At 48.6% G+C, this 15,402-nt stretch overlaps 1 long non-coding RNA gene across 1 annotated transcript; it reads left to right on the top strand.

Annotated features, from left to right (window-relative positions):
* Positions 1-8,920: 8,920 nt before the first annotated feature.
* LOC139804285 (uncharacterized) lies at positions 8,921-10,022 on the top strand. Its single transcript, XR_011729322.1, has 3 exons — positions 8,921-8,998; positions 9,336-9,422; positions 9,801-10,022. It is a non-coding gene; the product is annotated as an uncharacterized lncRNA (long non-coding RNA).
* The last annotated feature ends 5,380 nt before the right edge of the window (positions 10,023-15,402 follow it).

The raw sequence follows: 15,402 nt of genomic DNA on the forward strand, positions 1-15,402 counted from the left end.
AATATTTTTTATTTGCGGTGATAGAGCATGGCAGGGAATTCCTCATAATATTGTTGGTAGACCCTGCTACCTAGGATCGCTAACCATTTTTGCCTCTCGCTTTGCTGAGTTGAGAAATATTCCCATACAGAAGGTTCGCAGAGAATGCAGCATTGGGCTAGCGCCAACGTGTGATGATGAGGTAGAATTATTAAGTGTAGCAGCTAGGACAGCATTAGCTATATTTACTCCAGGAGCAGCAGCTGGAAATGCCTTGAATAATCTTGCTAAACTAGCATGCTGGGCTGAAAAGCAAGCTAATACAACTACTAAGATTTTGGAAGAACTTTTAATGGATCAAAAGAGCTTACGACATGCACTGTTGCAAAACCAAGCTGCTATAGATTTTTTGTTACTTGCTCAAGGTCATGGTTGTGAGGACTTTGATGGCATGTGCTAGATGAATCTTTCTGATCACAATGAGAGTATTCATGCCAGCATACAATATTTGAAACAACACACACAACAAATAGAGCAACAAGTTAGTCCTCTGGATGGTATTATCACTTCTTGGTTTCAAGGTTGGGGACTGACCCCTATGCTTTCCTCATTATTGTTGCTTGGGTTAAAAATTGTTGGGATAATAATGTTTGTCACGATTTAACACTGGCCTGGCGATTAAACCGGGTGACAGATGCTCTCTATTAATCTCTCTCTCCTCCTTGATAAGAAAGGAGAGAGACTTATGGGTTGGAGGCTAAACCAATCAACTTTAATGAAACAACAATGGTAAACAGGGAAAAAAAGAAAAGAAAAAATGCCATATATATATATATACACACAAACACACAAGAGAACGAACACCAGACTCCCTCCCCCCTCTCCCCCAACAACTCCCACGCAAACCAAGGCTGCAGGGCAGCCCCGGGAAAGTCCAGGCTGGACACACAGGAGGCAGGAACACAGGCAGGCAAACGGACTGGATGGGATCCTTTCAAGATGCCGGGTGAAGGCAGGCAGGCAGGCAGGCAAGCAACCGGGCAGCAGGCAGGGCAGCAGGCAGCCAGCCAGGGAGGCAGCCAGGCAGGCAGGCCAGCAAGCAGGGCCACAGGCAGGCAGCCAGGGAGCTTCTGCTGGTCTTTTATAGTACTACAGGTGAGACCAATTAGCTGTTAAGGGGGGTGGTACCCAGCACTTCTGCTGGTGATCCCAGGTGAGGCCGATCAGCTGGTAAGGGTGTGGCTCGGTCCTCGCGATCCCCCAACTCCATACCGAGGATGACGCACATGGGATGGAATACTCCATTTGAGAAACTTGCTGTCAACCTCAGCAAGTTCAACCATCTACAAGAAACTCAGAAAAATCACCTTTATCCTGGCCCAAACCAGGACACTGTTGATTATTGTTGTTTCTCAGCTCATATTGTCCTGTGTAAGGAAAAGTCTTAGTCGCCTGTCACGGTTTAACACTGGCCCGGCAATTAAACCGAGTAACAGACGCTCTCTATTAATCTCTCTCTCCTCCCTTATAAGAAAGGAGAGAGAATAAGGGAGAGAGACTTATGGGTTGGAAACTAAACTACACAACTTTAATGAAACAGTAATGATAAATAGGAAAAAATTACTAAATATATACAAATATACAAGAAAATGGATACCACATTCCTCCCCCCTTTCCCCCACTAGCTCTCACGTCACCACCGAGTCTGCAGGGCAGCTCTGGGAAAGTCCAGGCTGGACTCCTGGAGTCGGCAGCAGTTGGGAACTGGAGGCAGGAACACACAGATATGGGCTGGCACGGATCAGGACCACAGGCAGACGAACGGACTGGATCCCTCCAGGATGCCGGGTGAAGGAAGGGAAGCAGGAAAGGCAGGAAGGGCAGGCAGCCGGAAGCAGGGAATCTGGCTTGGCCCTCGCGATCCCTCAAATTTATACTGAGGATGACGTATATGTGATGGAATACTCTGTTTGGTCAATTCTGGCATCTGTCTTGTCCGTTCCTCCCCAGAGGAGGGCTGCAGGAGGGACCTCTTTATGTTTTCCTCAGACCTGAGCAGTGTCCTTGGCTCTACCTACCAGTCTCTAGCAGTAACTATAAACATCGAGTGTTATCAGTCCTAGAAAGACACACTGTCTGAGAAACTTGCTGTTAATTTCAGCAAGTGCAACTGCTTACAAGAGACTTAGCTAAAAGCAAAAGAAAAAAAAAAGAAAATCACCTTTATCCTGGCTCAAACCAGGACAGTCGTCTGACTACACAAGTTATGATTGCACAAAATAAAAACGGGGGAATTGTGGAGGATTGGTTATGTGACAAGGGCCATGTAGACATGTTGCAGATGGCTGAAGAAGTTCTTGGGAAACATCAAACTCAGCTAGTCTGATCTGCCGATGTTGCATGAATGTTGCTAACTACCACCTCGTATGGGCACTATGTCCTTGACTGTAGCCATTATACAACAAAAGGGACTTGTGGTTAGCTAAAGAATGTAACAGAAGGATGTAGATAACCAAGGAACTTAAGGTGGGGTTGACATTTAGAATAATATCCAATAGGGTGGTTAGATTACAGAATATGTATTAGCTTATTAAGGACTGCAAAAATATAGTGTGCTATAATCAATAAATGAAGCTTGCTGATAACTCATATTGAGTGTCCGAGTCTTCCCTCGCTGCGACAATTGGCTCCGTGAGAAAGGAGAACTTTGACCAAATACATCTCCCCAACAGAAGCAGCAATCATGAGTGGGGTTCTGAAAGATTCAAAACATGCAATGCCATGGATCATTTGACACAGACACAGTCATTATTTTCATTCCAACTTGCTCTCGGAAGAAGTATTTTCCCCATTCCTTTACAATGAACACATTTGGATAAACACTCAAGGAGCAAACCAAAGTCTTTGCGTTCCTGGACCCCCTCCTAATCCTGGATCCCCTCCTATTCTTGGACCCCCTCTTATTCTTTGACCCTCTCCTCCTTCTGGACCCCCTCCTTCTTCCTGGAACCTCTCCTATTCCTGGATACCCTCTTATTCCTGGACCCCCTCCTCCTTCTGAATCCCCTTCTCTTCCTGGATCCCTTCCTCTTCCTTGACCACCTCCTCCTCCTGGACCCCCTCCTTCTTCCTGCACCCCCTCCTTCTCCTGCTCATCTCGAGCATGCACATCAGCTCCTGCTTTCAGGAGATCTTCTAATATCTCCTCGTGTTCTTCAGTGATAGCAAGAGTTAGTGGGGTACTGCCCTTCTGAAAAGTCAGAGAAATGCATCATCTTAATAATCAAAGTAAAAAAAAAAAAAATCTGTAAAAGAAGTATCGATGCAACTTTCTGAAAGGACTTCTTGAAGAAATATTTATATTTACCTTATTCTTGGCACCCAGTTTGGCACCATGCTTGATTAACTGCCCCACGAGGTTTTTACTACGAGCCAGGATGGCCAACTGGAGGGCAGTGTTGCCATCGATGTCTGCAAGATTTGGGTCGGCACCCTGCTCTAGCACAAAAGTCACACAGTCTTGTTCTCTGAGCTGTACTGCCTGGGAACAACACACACACACACAAAAAAAAATGAAGGACTTCCAGAATTCACATTTCACTCCATCACAGCTCGCCCAGCTTCTGACCACTGGCAAAGAAGAGCACCTGCAAAGATGACCTGACAGGTGCCTGTTCCACTCCAAATCCAACAGGCGTGTTTCCGCACAGCTCTGCGCACAAGAGTCCTGCCAGACACCTCTCCTTTCATGCACACTCAATAAGCCCCTCTTCCAAGAGCAGAACTTCTCTCACTCACCTTCATCAGGGGTGTTCTCCCAAAATTATCAACAGCATCCAACTGGCTGCCGTGCTTTACTAGAAATGTGACGACCTCTGTGTGGCCGTTTGCAGATGCCAGATGGAGAGGTGTCCTGAGAATTAAATATGGGAGCTTAACACTGACAGACAAGGAAAGAACCAAAGCTGTGGCACCACCCAGCCCAGGGGACCCTGCTGCTCCTGCTGCTCCAACCCCGCACACATCACCCACAGGGCAGGAGAGACCTCAGCAGCTGCAAGAGAACCCTGCAGGGAGAGCAGGGCCAAGCAGCAGCCCAGCACCTCCAGGAGCACTGGCGCCCACCCAGCAGCTCCCGGCACTGGAAAGCTCTCAAGTTCCCCCTCCCAGCTGACAGGGCACATCTTGCTTTGCAAGCAATCAGCTCCAAGGGGATCCCACACAAACTCTGCAGGGGGGATGCTCCCACAGGCCACCCGAGCATGCTGCCCGCAGCCCCTCACCGATTCTCCCTGTCACGGCAGTCGATGCCCCAAAATCTTGATCCACGAGTTCCAGAACCTCAGCCAGGACAGGTGACCGTGGGCAGCAGCGAGGTGCAACCTGTTCAGATCTTGAACCAGGAGCAGCTGGAGAGACACAGCGCAGCACAGCTCAGCACAGGAGCCACAACGGCAGAGTCGCCCCTAACAGCAGTTGCCAGGGGCAACGGTGGGTGGGGCCGAACCACCTGTGGGGGGGTTGGGGGGGGGGGGCGGGGGGGTGGGGGGGGGGAGGGGCCGAACCAATTCACAGGGGGAAGGGGGCTGAAGGAAAGGAAAAGCCTCCTTTAATCCTTAAACCTTGCATTGGTTTAAGCTTCAGCATTCATTCATTGCCACTACAGGTGACAATGGTCCCTTAAGTATCTGAGAGAAGCTGAGAAGCTCTCCCCCACCTCTATGAGCCATACAAAGAGCTGGTAGAGTTCTTCTCCTGGAGAGGCTTTTTCATAACCAATTCAAAGGAGTTGGTCTCTTTTCCCAGGCAACCCTCAGCAAGACAAGAGGGCACGGTCTCAAGTTGTGCCGAGGGAGGTTTAGGTTGGACATTAGAAAGAATTTCTTTACTGAGAGGGTGATCAGACATTGGAATGGGCTGCCCAGGGAAGTGGTGGATTCTCCGTCCCTGGAGATATTTAAAAAGAGACTGGATGTGGCACTCAGTGCCATGGTCTAGTAACTGTAGCGGTAGTGGATCAAGGGTTGGACTTGATGATCTCTGAGGTCCCTTCCAACCCAGCCAATTCTATGATTCTATGATAGAGAGGGTAAAATAACCCTTCTTGTGTAACCCAGTTCTTTTCTCTCACTTGTCATCTTCAAATGGCAAACTAGCTTCCTCTGACTGCACAGAGCTCACTGCAAAAGCTCCATTGCCATTGCACAAGTGCAGGGTGTTTCCCTAGACAAGTCTAACCCATAACTAGAGGGAAATGGACATCTAGAATTCTCCTGGCCTACCAGGAATTACTGGCAGGACACCTATCTTTTCCCTCACTCTGGGGAAAATGTCAACACAAATGTTAACTGTCACCATGCCACATGTGTCACACCAAGCTAGACAGAAAATCATCTTAAAAGTTCCCTGCTGCAAACACATCCTCTGCAGGCCCCAGCACCAGCCTGACCTTCCACAGGCAGCCCAGCTTTTGAGCAGCCAGCCTGAAATGAGCCACTAATGGCTGTAATTAGCCCCATTGCTGGGCATCAGCCAGGAGAGAATTTAAAGGCAACTTGCCTCAGGCACTGAGTCTCACTGGTGTCTGCTGAGCTGCCCATAACAAAACCCAAGCTTTTTCAAGTACTGCAGAGAAGTCAGGACACAGCTCCTAAGGAGGCAGAGAATCATACAATGGCTTGGGTTGGAAGGGACCTTAAAGATCATCAAGACCCAACCCCCTGCATGGGCAGGGACATCTCTCACTAGACCAGGTGTCACAAAGCCTCGTCCAACCTGGCCTTGAACACTTCCTCGGAAGGGCATCAACAACTTCTCTAGGCAACCTCTTCCAGTATCCTGCCACTCTCATGAGGAAGAAGGTTTTCCTAATATCTAACCTAAATCTATCCCCTTTCAGTTTAAAACCATTAATCCTTGTCCTGTCACTACTCTCTCTGGTGAAAAGCCCCTCCCCAGCTTTCCTGTAGCCCCTTCATGGACTGGAAGGATCTCTAAGGCCCCCCCAGAGCCTTCTCTTCTCCAGGCTGAACAGCCCCAACTCTCTCAGCCCACCTGAGAGAGGTACCTCTCAAAGCTTTTCTTATTCCTCTTTCCACCCCTGGCAAGATTAAGTTCTACCTGGGATGGATGTGGCTCTCCTGCCCTGCTCCCCAGCTGCTCCAACCACCTGTCTACTCCTCCTAGGGTACCTGCCCTTGCATCCCCCCTCTGCATGCTTCCTCCTTCATTTTGAGGGCTTTTACGAGCTGCTGGCTCATCCATGCCGCCCTCCCGGAGTTTTTCCCCGGCTGCGGGATGGGGAGAGTGGGGAAATGCCAGCTGCCAGCATGGCCCGGGAACCAAGATGGCCGCCGGGCAGCCCCCTGCATGCCCCGGGACTACAGCTCCCAGCATGCCCCGGGACTACAGCTCCCAGCATGCCCCGGGGCTCTCCTCCTCTCCTGCTGCCTGAGCCCGCCCGACCCCGGGGCTGCCCCGGCCCCCGCCCAGCTGGGAGGGGGAGCAGGAGGAAGGGGATCTGGGCAGGGAGAGAAGGCAGGAAAAAGAGTGGTGAGGAGCGGGAAAGAGATGGAGGGGAAGGGGGCAAAGAGGGGGAGAGGGAGGGAGGGAGGGAGGGAGGGAGAGAGAGAGGAGAAGGGCGGGAAGGAGGAGAGAGGGGGGATGGACAGAGAGTGGGCCAGGGGTGGGCCAGGGGCCTGAGAGAGACAGAAAAGGCCCCAGGAGAGGGGAGTGACAGAGGGGTGGGAGAGGGAGCAGGAGAGAGGGGAAAGGGTGAGGGGAGGGGCAGGAAAGGGGAGAGGCTGCAGGAGAGAGAGGGACAATAAGGCCAGGAGAGGAGAGGGAGGGAAAGATGTGGAGACAAAGAGAGAGAGAAACAGCAATAGCTCTGAGAAGAGGCAGGGAGGAATTGGGAAACGTTGAGAGGGAGACAGCCAGTGAAAGCCCAAACTTGTGGTGGGCAAACGAGAGAGAGGGAGGGATGAAGAACTGGGGGCAGGGAGCTGGGCAGAGCCCCAGAAGAGCAGTGATGAGCAGCTGGGCCAGGCCCCAGCACCCTGGGCTTTCTTTTCAAAGATGAAAGCTTGTTTTCATTTTTAGGGTTTGATTAGGGACTCTTGGTTTGTTTACCTGGTTTCTTCAGGTTGTTTTTTTGTTGTTGTTGTGCTGGATTGTGTTGTGTTTTCTGTCTTGAAATCATCATTTCTGGTCTGACACCTCTACAGCAGGGAGGGCAGTGTGACTGATAGTGTGGTCTTGCATATTTCTGGGGAGTCAGTGGAAATTTGTGGTTGGAGCCATCTGCGTCGCTTACCTTTGATTTCTTGAGTGTAAATCATGCAATGTTTTTGCTAAGGTGCAAAAATGAAATGGGAGAGCAGCTCTTCCTCTCTCACACACACACACACACACACCTTCCCCAGCTGAGGATGAACAAATCAAATCTCTGGGGCTGTGTTCTTTTATGAAACGTGTGTCAGATACCCAGCCCCAGGGGACTTGTGCGCAGAGAATGGCTGCATGGGCCTGGGGCTTGCCCATCATCACCTGGAAGGGAAAAAGGAAAAACCAGGTGATCACTGGGGACTTGTTCCCAAGAATGTTTCTTTCTATATCCTCTTGCACTAAGAGACACTCAGACACCCTGAGCCATCCCCTCCCTTCACTGGCCCTGTGACCACCAAGCCCACTGCATCTCCCCCAGGCTGTTCTGCCATGGCTGGTTGCTGACAGGAGGGGACACGGGGAGGTGGCAGGCTGGGAGTGACAGGGGGGACATGGGGTGGTGAGGGTCTGGGAGAGTGAAAGGACATTGGGCAGTGATGGGCCCAGGGCTGCTGAGGGAGCCATGGCAGAGCCAGGGGGCTGCTGGGGGTTGGCAGTGGGTAGTGAAGGCCTGGGGGTGATGGGACACTGGGCAGTGACAGGCTGGGGGGCAGCAGGGACAGCAGCATCTTGAAGAAGAAAAGGTGGGGTTAGGGACTGAATTTTGTCTTCAACATGTTTTACTCTGTGCATCAGAAAACTAGTTTATACTCTGCTTTCACTACTTAAGGTTGGACACAAGTGCTTTATTTGGAGTTCTGATCACCTTTTTTGTTCTTCTAGAAGCCAGTCAGAGCCAGTGAGTGGAACATGAGGAAGGCAAAGGGAGCCAGCGAGTGGAACATCAAAAGCTGTATGTAAAATCACAGTCTTACACTTTCTATTGCAGCCTGCGTTTACATCCAAACAATGTACCCTTGTATTAATTTCCCAAACATTAACTTAAAGTATTTTCCAATAAAACACAGTCTTTGTTGTAAATGCAATGTATTTGATTCAGCATAGCAAAACTGTGTAATGCCATCATTTGCACAGGTTTTTTTTCCTAATTTTTTTTTTCCTAATTTTTGAAAATGTTACCAAAACCCACTGTTACTGTTATCTGTTACTGTTATACTTGGTACTGTTTCTTACTTTCGACTCAAACCAACATATCCCAAACATTTTGAGGACACCTCTGTACAGCTAAACAATTCCTTTTTGTGTCTGTAAATGCCTGGACATTTCTTCCTGAAGCTGCATAACTGAGGTGAAATTGTTTGGGCCCCTCTGAGTACATAAATGTCTTCAATAGATTGCTATCAGTTAAAGAATTGTTTCTCCCCAAGTTGGTATTCTGCAGTTCTGCATTTGATCTTTGGGCTTTGTCTGATGAAGCAGTTCAGTTGAATAGTTTGTCTGCACATGAAAATGCCAACAGCCCAGTGGACACATTCAGCACAAGATTGGAGCCCAGTGCCTTTGTGGGTAAAAGCTCTGTCATTTTTCTTCCCTTCTGCCTGCAGGACATGTTTGGATCTGGGTGACTTCAGGTTTGGATGCTGCTTCCATTTCCCAAAGGTTCAGCCTTTCTTCAAGATACCACCACTTGGAACTGACACTGGGAAAAGGGGCAGCATTTTTCTACAGCTTTGCAAACTCTGTCCTGCTGCTGCTAAAATACAGATAAGGAACACAAGGAAATACCTGACTGGTAATGCTCTAGATGTTGATTCCACCACCTGGGGTGGAATCATATGATGTGTAACTCTGCATTTCAAAATAGTCCTTCCAGTATAAAAAAATCACTAAGGGGTGGGATGTTTTTTTTTTTTGTCATCCTGATTTTAGGTATAACTGAATTTTCTTCACTAGAATGGGGTGAGGCATTACATTAACCCAGAGTTGTGGGGTCTGAGCACTTGAGAAGCTGTTAGGAGATCTGAATGTAGAAATTCATCAAGTGTGTGTCTGTGTTGTGTGAAGAATACAGCCTCTGCTGGTCATGGAGTGGTGTGTCATGTTTCAACTTGAAAACTTCTTGTCTGTAGGTCTGAAACCACTCAGTCTGAATCTGACATCAGTGATGCTGTCACTGATCAGTTTGAATTCCTTGCTGCACATGAATGTCTCTCTCTGTGAGCGTGAGTGTAGCTGGCCCAGGGACCCTGGTAATTCCCACAGTGCATTTATCCAAACCGCATTCATAGTATTTACTCTAATTCAGATGGGGTTTTATTTCTTGAAAACAGGTATGTAAAAACCCTTTCATTATTTTTTTGTGAAGAGATCAGTGACTCCTCTGCACTTGTTTCTCTGGCCCAGCTTATTGAGGTATATGGAATTTCTTGTCAAATACTTAAAAAAACCCCAAGAGTCTTTGCTTTGTTATTTTAAATCTTATGTTATGATCTGTAGCTGGATAAAAAGAGATGTGAACAAAACTTTGATTTTTAATAATTTGAAGTCATTGGTTTAAGTTTACAAAATGTTTCTATTTGGATACTATTCTATAGAGGGTTGATCCCAGGCTGGGAAGACAGGAGGGGAGTACCTGATCAGCCTCAGTGTAATCCTGCAGTATTATTCAGCTTCAAGACACAAGGAAGCCCTTCAGAAGCTGTTCACCATTTCTGAGACATTTTGTTAATTTTACGTTAGAAACCCAGTGTTGGCAGAGTAATTTAGTTGGCTGTAAGTTATGGACATTTCAGTGGGTCTGCAACAGTTAAATGAGGAGTGTTGAGCCTAAACTGTCGAGCCTGATCCCAGAGTTAGAAAGAGCACAGGAATTCCAAGGAGTTTCATGCTGGAGGTGAAAGATCCCAATACAAAGGAAGCTCTGCTGACAAGAATGGGGAAATATGCAATACCAACTCTTAATGCATAAGTATTAATGCATAAGTTCCCAAAAAGGGAACAAGAGAAATCATGGGGAAGCATTGGAGTGCCAAAGCAACCAAAAAAAAGTAGTTTAATATAAATGTATTTAAGACGGCTTACATGAGGTGAGCAGAATTCCATTTCTTGCTTCCTTTGATAAAATCCAAAGCTTGGAAAATTTTTCCGTGTGCCTGTCTTTAACTTTTTCCATGTAGCCGTGTTTAACTTTTGTGTTTTTCCTTCCCCACCCTGCCTCCAGGGAAGCATATGCCAGAGGAAAGAAGAAAAAGCCTTTCTCTTTATCCAAAGAGCCCTCCTCCTCTGATGGTCCCATACCTGATGAGTTCTTGTGTGCTCTTTGCAAAGCCCTACTGACTGATGCAGCTTTTATTCCCTGCTGTGGGATCAGTTATTGTGAGGAATGCAAGTGTTCCGTGCAGGTTTTTTTGTTAATTCAAAACAATCACATCTGATGTTCTGAGAGCAGAAACAGGAGATAACAAAGTTGTAACAGTGAGACTCAGAGCCTGAGGCAAGTTGCTGCTTTTAAATTCTCCCCTGGCTGATGCCCAGCAATGGGGCTAATTACAGCCATTAGTGGCTCATTTCAGGCTGGCTGCTCAAAAGCTGGGCTGCCTGTGGAAGGTCAGGCTGGTGCCGGGGCCTGCAGAGGATGTGTTTGCAGCAGGGAACTTTTAAGAAGATTTTCTGTGTAGCTGGGTGTGGCACACGGAGCATGGTGACAGTTAACATTTGTGTTAACATTTTCCCAAGAGTTAGGGAAAAGATAGTTGTCCTGCCAGTAGGACTCATTCCGATGGGGGAGAGTTTCTCAGCTTCTCTCAGATGCCTTTTTCTTTCCTTCGTTTCCCCCCCCCCCGTGAATTGGTTCGGCCCCTTCTACCCCCTCCCCCCCCCCACAGGGTGGTTCGGCCCCGCCCACCGTTGCCCCTGGCGAGTGCCGTTGGTGGTGACTCTACGGTTGTGGCTCCTGTGCTGAGCTGTGCTGGTCTCTGCCTCTCTGGCTGCTCGTGCTCCTCGCCGTTGGTTTGCTCCTTGCTCCCGCCTCATCCCTGCCTTTCTCCTACATCCCCTGTCCCTGCCTTTGCCCTTCCCTTCTCCTGACTCTCCCTTTTATACCCCCCCGGCTCGGCCGGCTGCCTCCCACTGCTCCCGCAGGGCTGTGCCCGTGCCGCAGCTCGCAGAGCTCCTGGGATGGGGCTTTTCAACAAGAAGCAGAAGCTTCCCTGCTCTGGCAGCGCTCCTGGGCAGCCCCGCGCTGCTGCTGCTGCCGGCACCGGCGCCCCTAAGCCTCAGCAGCAAGGTCTGGGCAGTCTGCACGGTGCGGCTGCCCGCGGCCACCTGGCCTGGCTGAGGCGCTGGCGCTGGTGGATCAAGATTTGGGGCATCGACCGCCGCGACAGGAAGAATCGGTGAGGGGCTGTGGCCGCTGCTGGGACACCTCGGGTGGCGTGCGGGAGCATCCCCCCTGCAGGGTTTGTGTGGGATCCCCTTGGAGCTGATTGCTTGCAAAGCAAGATGTGCCCTGTCAGCTGGGAGGGGGAACTTGAGAGCTTTCCAGTGCCGGGAGCTGCTGGGTGGGCGCCAGTGCTCCTGGAGGTGCTGGGCTGCTGGGCTGCCGCTTGGCCCTTCTCTCCCTGCAGGGTTCTCTTGCAGCTGCTGAGGCCTCCCCAGGTCTCTCCTGCCCTGTGGGTGATGTGTGCGGGGTTGCAGCAGCAGCAGGAGCAGCAGGGTCCCCCGGGCTGGGTGGTGCCACAGCTTTGGTTCTTTCCTTGTCTGTCAGTGTTAAGCTCCCATGTTTAATTCTCAGGACACCTCTCCATCTGGCGTCTGCAAACGGCCACACAGAGGTCGTCACGTTTCTAGTAAGGCACCGCTGCCAGTTGGATGCTGTTGATAATTTTGGGACAACACCCCTGATGATGGTGAGTGAGAGAAGTTCTGCTCTTGGAAGAGGGGCTTATTGAGTGTGCATGAAAGGAGAGGTGTCTGGCAGGACTCTTGTGCGCAGAGCTGTGCGGAAACACGCCTGTTGGATTTGGAGTGGAACAGGCACCTGTCAGGTCATCTTTGCAGGTGCTCTTCTTTGCCAGTGGTCAGAAGCTGGGCGAGCTGTGATGGAGTGAAATGTGAGTTTTGGAAGTCTTCCCTTTTTTCGTGTGTTCTCAGGCAGTGCAGTTCCAGCACCAAGCCTGTGCTGGTTTTCTGCTGAAGTGTGGTGCAGACCCAAACCTCAGAGACGTTGTTGGCAACACCGCCCTCCACCTGGCAGTCCTGTCTTGCAGTCCTAAAGTTGTGGAGCTGTTACTTGATCATAATGCCAATCTTGATGCCAAGAATAAGGTACATGTTTCTGTTTCTAAAGGAAGTTGTTTCAGAAAGTGGCAGCAATATTTCTGTTGAAGACTATTTTTGACTTGGATGATTAACTTGGTGTATTTGTCTGTCCTTTCAGGAGGGCTTTACCCCACTCAGTCTTGCTGTCTCCAAAGGTCAGGTAGAGACAGCTGAGTTTCTCCTGAGAATGGGAGCTGATGTGCATGCTCGAGACCAGCAACAAAGGTAAGGGGTTTATCCACATGGGTCCCTTGAGTATTCTTTCGGTGGGATTGCTGAGAGGCACAGCAGCCTCCATGTGCACTGAAGTGGTGTGCGTGTGGCAGCTTGGTGTGACCATGCAGTTGTGTTGACTCCCTCTCCCATGTTCTTGTTGCTTTTAATGGAACCTGCTTTTTCTTTTGTTCATTGTCAAGTAATGGGAGAGCAAGCTGAGAGCACGCAGGAATGAAAATATTGACTGTCTGTGTAAAATGATAACTTCATAGCACATCTGGATCTTTCAGAACCCCACTCATGATGGCTGCTTCTGTCGGGAAGATGAAATTGATCCAAGTTCTCCTGCATTACGGTGCTGACATTTCCCATAAAGATGCTGATGGGCGGACAGCTGATGATTATGCTTGTATTTATGGGTATCCCAGGTAAACGTTTAACTTTTTGGTTCAATGAAGTGGTCGGTTATAAGTGTGGCTGTTGAATAATTTTGTTGTTCCTTCTCTGATGTGGTTAGGTGTGCTTATAAGTGTGGCTGTTGAATAATTTTGTTGTTCCTTCTCTGATGTGGTTAGGTGCGCTTTGTTAAAAGCTAGGCTGAAAGAGTGTACCAAGCAGGAGTTAATAACTTGGAATGTGCATCTGTAGGATGAAGGTGACTGCAGGGAACACTGAAGTGTGTACCAGCCCTGCAGAAAGTTCTGTGTCTTGCCCTTCAGAAGTACTTAGGAGTCCCTGAATTCATGTGAACTGTGTAGGATGAATAAAAAATGGCTGTTAACTCTTCTGCTAAATGTTACCTGCCAGGAAGTGGTTGTTTTTAACAACTCTGTTTCCTCTCTCTCTCTCTTTCTTTAGTCTTAGTGAGCAGCTGTCAGAAAGTGCAGCTCCAAAGAAGGCAGAAGCAGCTCGTGCAGGTGACATTAAATTGTCCTGGGATCAAACGCCTACCTCCTTCTCTGAGGTTTTAAAATCCAGTCTGTCCTTACGAGGCCACATAACCCTAAAAGAATCTTAGGAAATTAATATTTTTATGCAATGGAATTTAGTCTTGTGCTTTGCCTCTCAGACCCTACAGTGGAGGTTTTATTCTCTCTGGGTTCTTAAGGGTGTTTTATCAGAACTGTGTGGCAAATGGACAGCAGATAGTGTCCAGGGGACATTTCTTGGCATTATTACTGCAGTCTCTGGCTGGCACCATGAAGCACGTGTCCTGCATCATGAGAGTCTCTTTGCTGTGCTGCAGTAACAGGCTGAGTGTGAGGTTAAGCTTTTGGTTGGGTTATGCTGTTTGATTTTCTTTCCCTTTTCAGAATAGTTTGTAACTGGCTAGAGCAGCAGCTAGTATTGTCTCTAGCATAATATTACACATCATACTACATGAACTAGTAAAACTTTTCCCTCTGCTGTGTACTCATGTGTGCAAGGAGTACCTTGTTCATATGTACTGTTGAATTTTTAGCATGCCAAATCTAATTTCACCATGTCGTTTCGTGTTTGAGCAGGAGTGGAAGACTTTTCCAAAGGAGGCTTGAAAAGGTGAGACTTTACAAATACCTACCACTTCCTTGAGGGGTGATCTGGGAGGCACAGGTGTCATCACTTTGCTTTGCTTTTTAAGCAGATCTGAGAAAAAGGGGATTGGTGATGGTTGGAGTGCTTCTGCAGAACAACTGGATTTTACTCCCAAGGTATGGTGCATTTCCAGGGAAATTGTCCTGTGAAAAGGAGTTATTTGAAGGCAAGTAACTGGGATTGAAAGCAACTGCAGTTCCAGCCAGCACTGTTTCCTCCTTAGAACCTTAGAGCTCTCTTCAAGTACCTCAAGGGAGGTTGGAGTAAGGAGGGAAACAGCCTCTTCTCCTTAGTGAACTGGGATGGGAGCAGAGGAAATGGATGGAAGCTGCACCAGGGGACGTTTAGGATGGGTGTTCGGAAACGTTTTTTCACTGAGAGGGCTGTCAGGCATTGGAATGGCCCAGGACAGTGGTGGAGGCACCATCCCTGGAGGCATTGAAAAGGCATTTGGAGCTGGTCCTTAAGGACATGGTTTAGTAGTTAGATGATGGTGTTGGTCAAAGGTTGGACTGGATGGTCTTGGAGGGCTCTTCCAACCTGTACCATTCTGTGATAGAAGCAGTCTCTGGCCTGCCAGCCTTTCTTCTGCTGTCAGTTTTTCCTAACAGACCGTGGGTGTGGCAGAGCGTGCAGCAGAGTTACGGTTTGGCACAAAGGAGCAATAGGTAACGACATAAAAACCACATTGCTTCATTTCTTGGTGCTCATTTGGGTCAGGTTTGCAGACCCTAAAAGTTTCTCAGTTACTTTTATAATCTGTTCTGTTCTTCTCCTGTGAGGTGATTCTTGTTTTCTGTAAATTTGGTGTTTCAGTCCAAACAGATAGAGGAACAGGGCATTTCTTTGTGAGGACCTCCTGAAATCCTCCATCTGCTGCTGCTCCTTCCCTCCCCATCAGGTTCCCCCACCAGCACTCAATGGCTGAGTTACTCAAACAGGTTCTTTTCTATGAGATGGCATTCTGTGCTTGTGTGTCATCTCACACTGCACATTTCCCCTCTTTTTTGGAATGCTCAGGCAGTGTTCTCTTTGTCAGCTCCAAGCTCTGGTGCCTGCTGTTCTTACTGGTGTGCTGAAGAATGA

This window comes from Heliangelus exortis, chromosome 17 (genome assembly GCF_036169615.1).
Source record: "Heliangelus exortis chromosome 17, bHelExo1.hap1, whole genome shotgun sequence".
NCBI lineage: Eukaryota > Metazoa > Chordata > Aves > Apodiformes > Trochilidae > Heliangelus > Heliangelus exortis.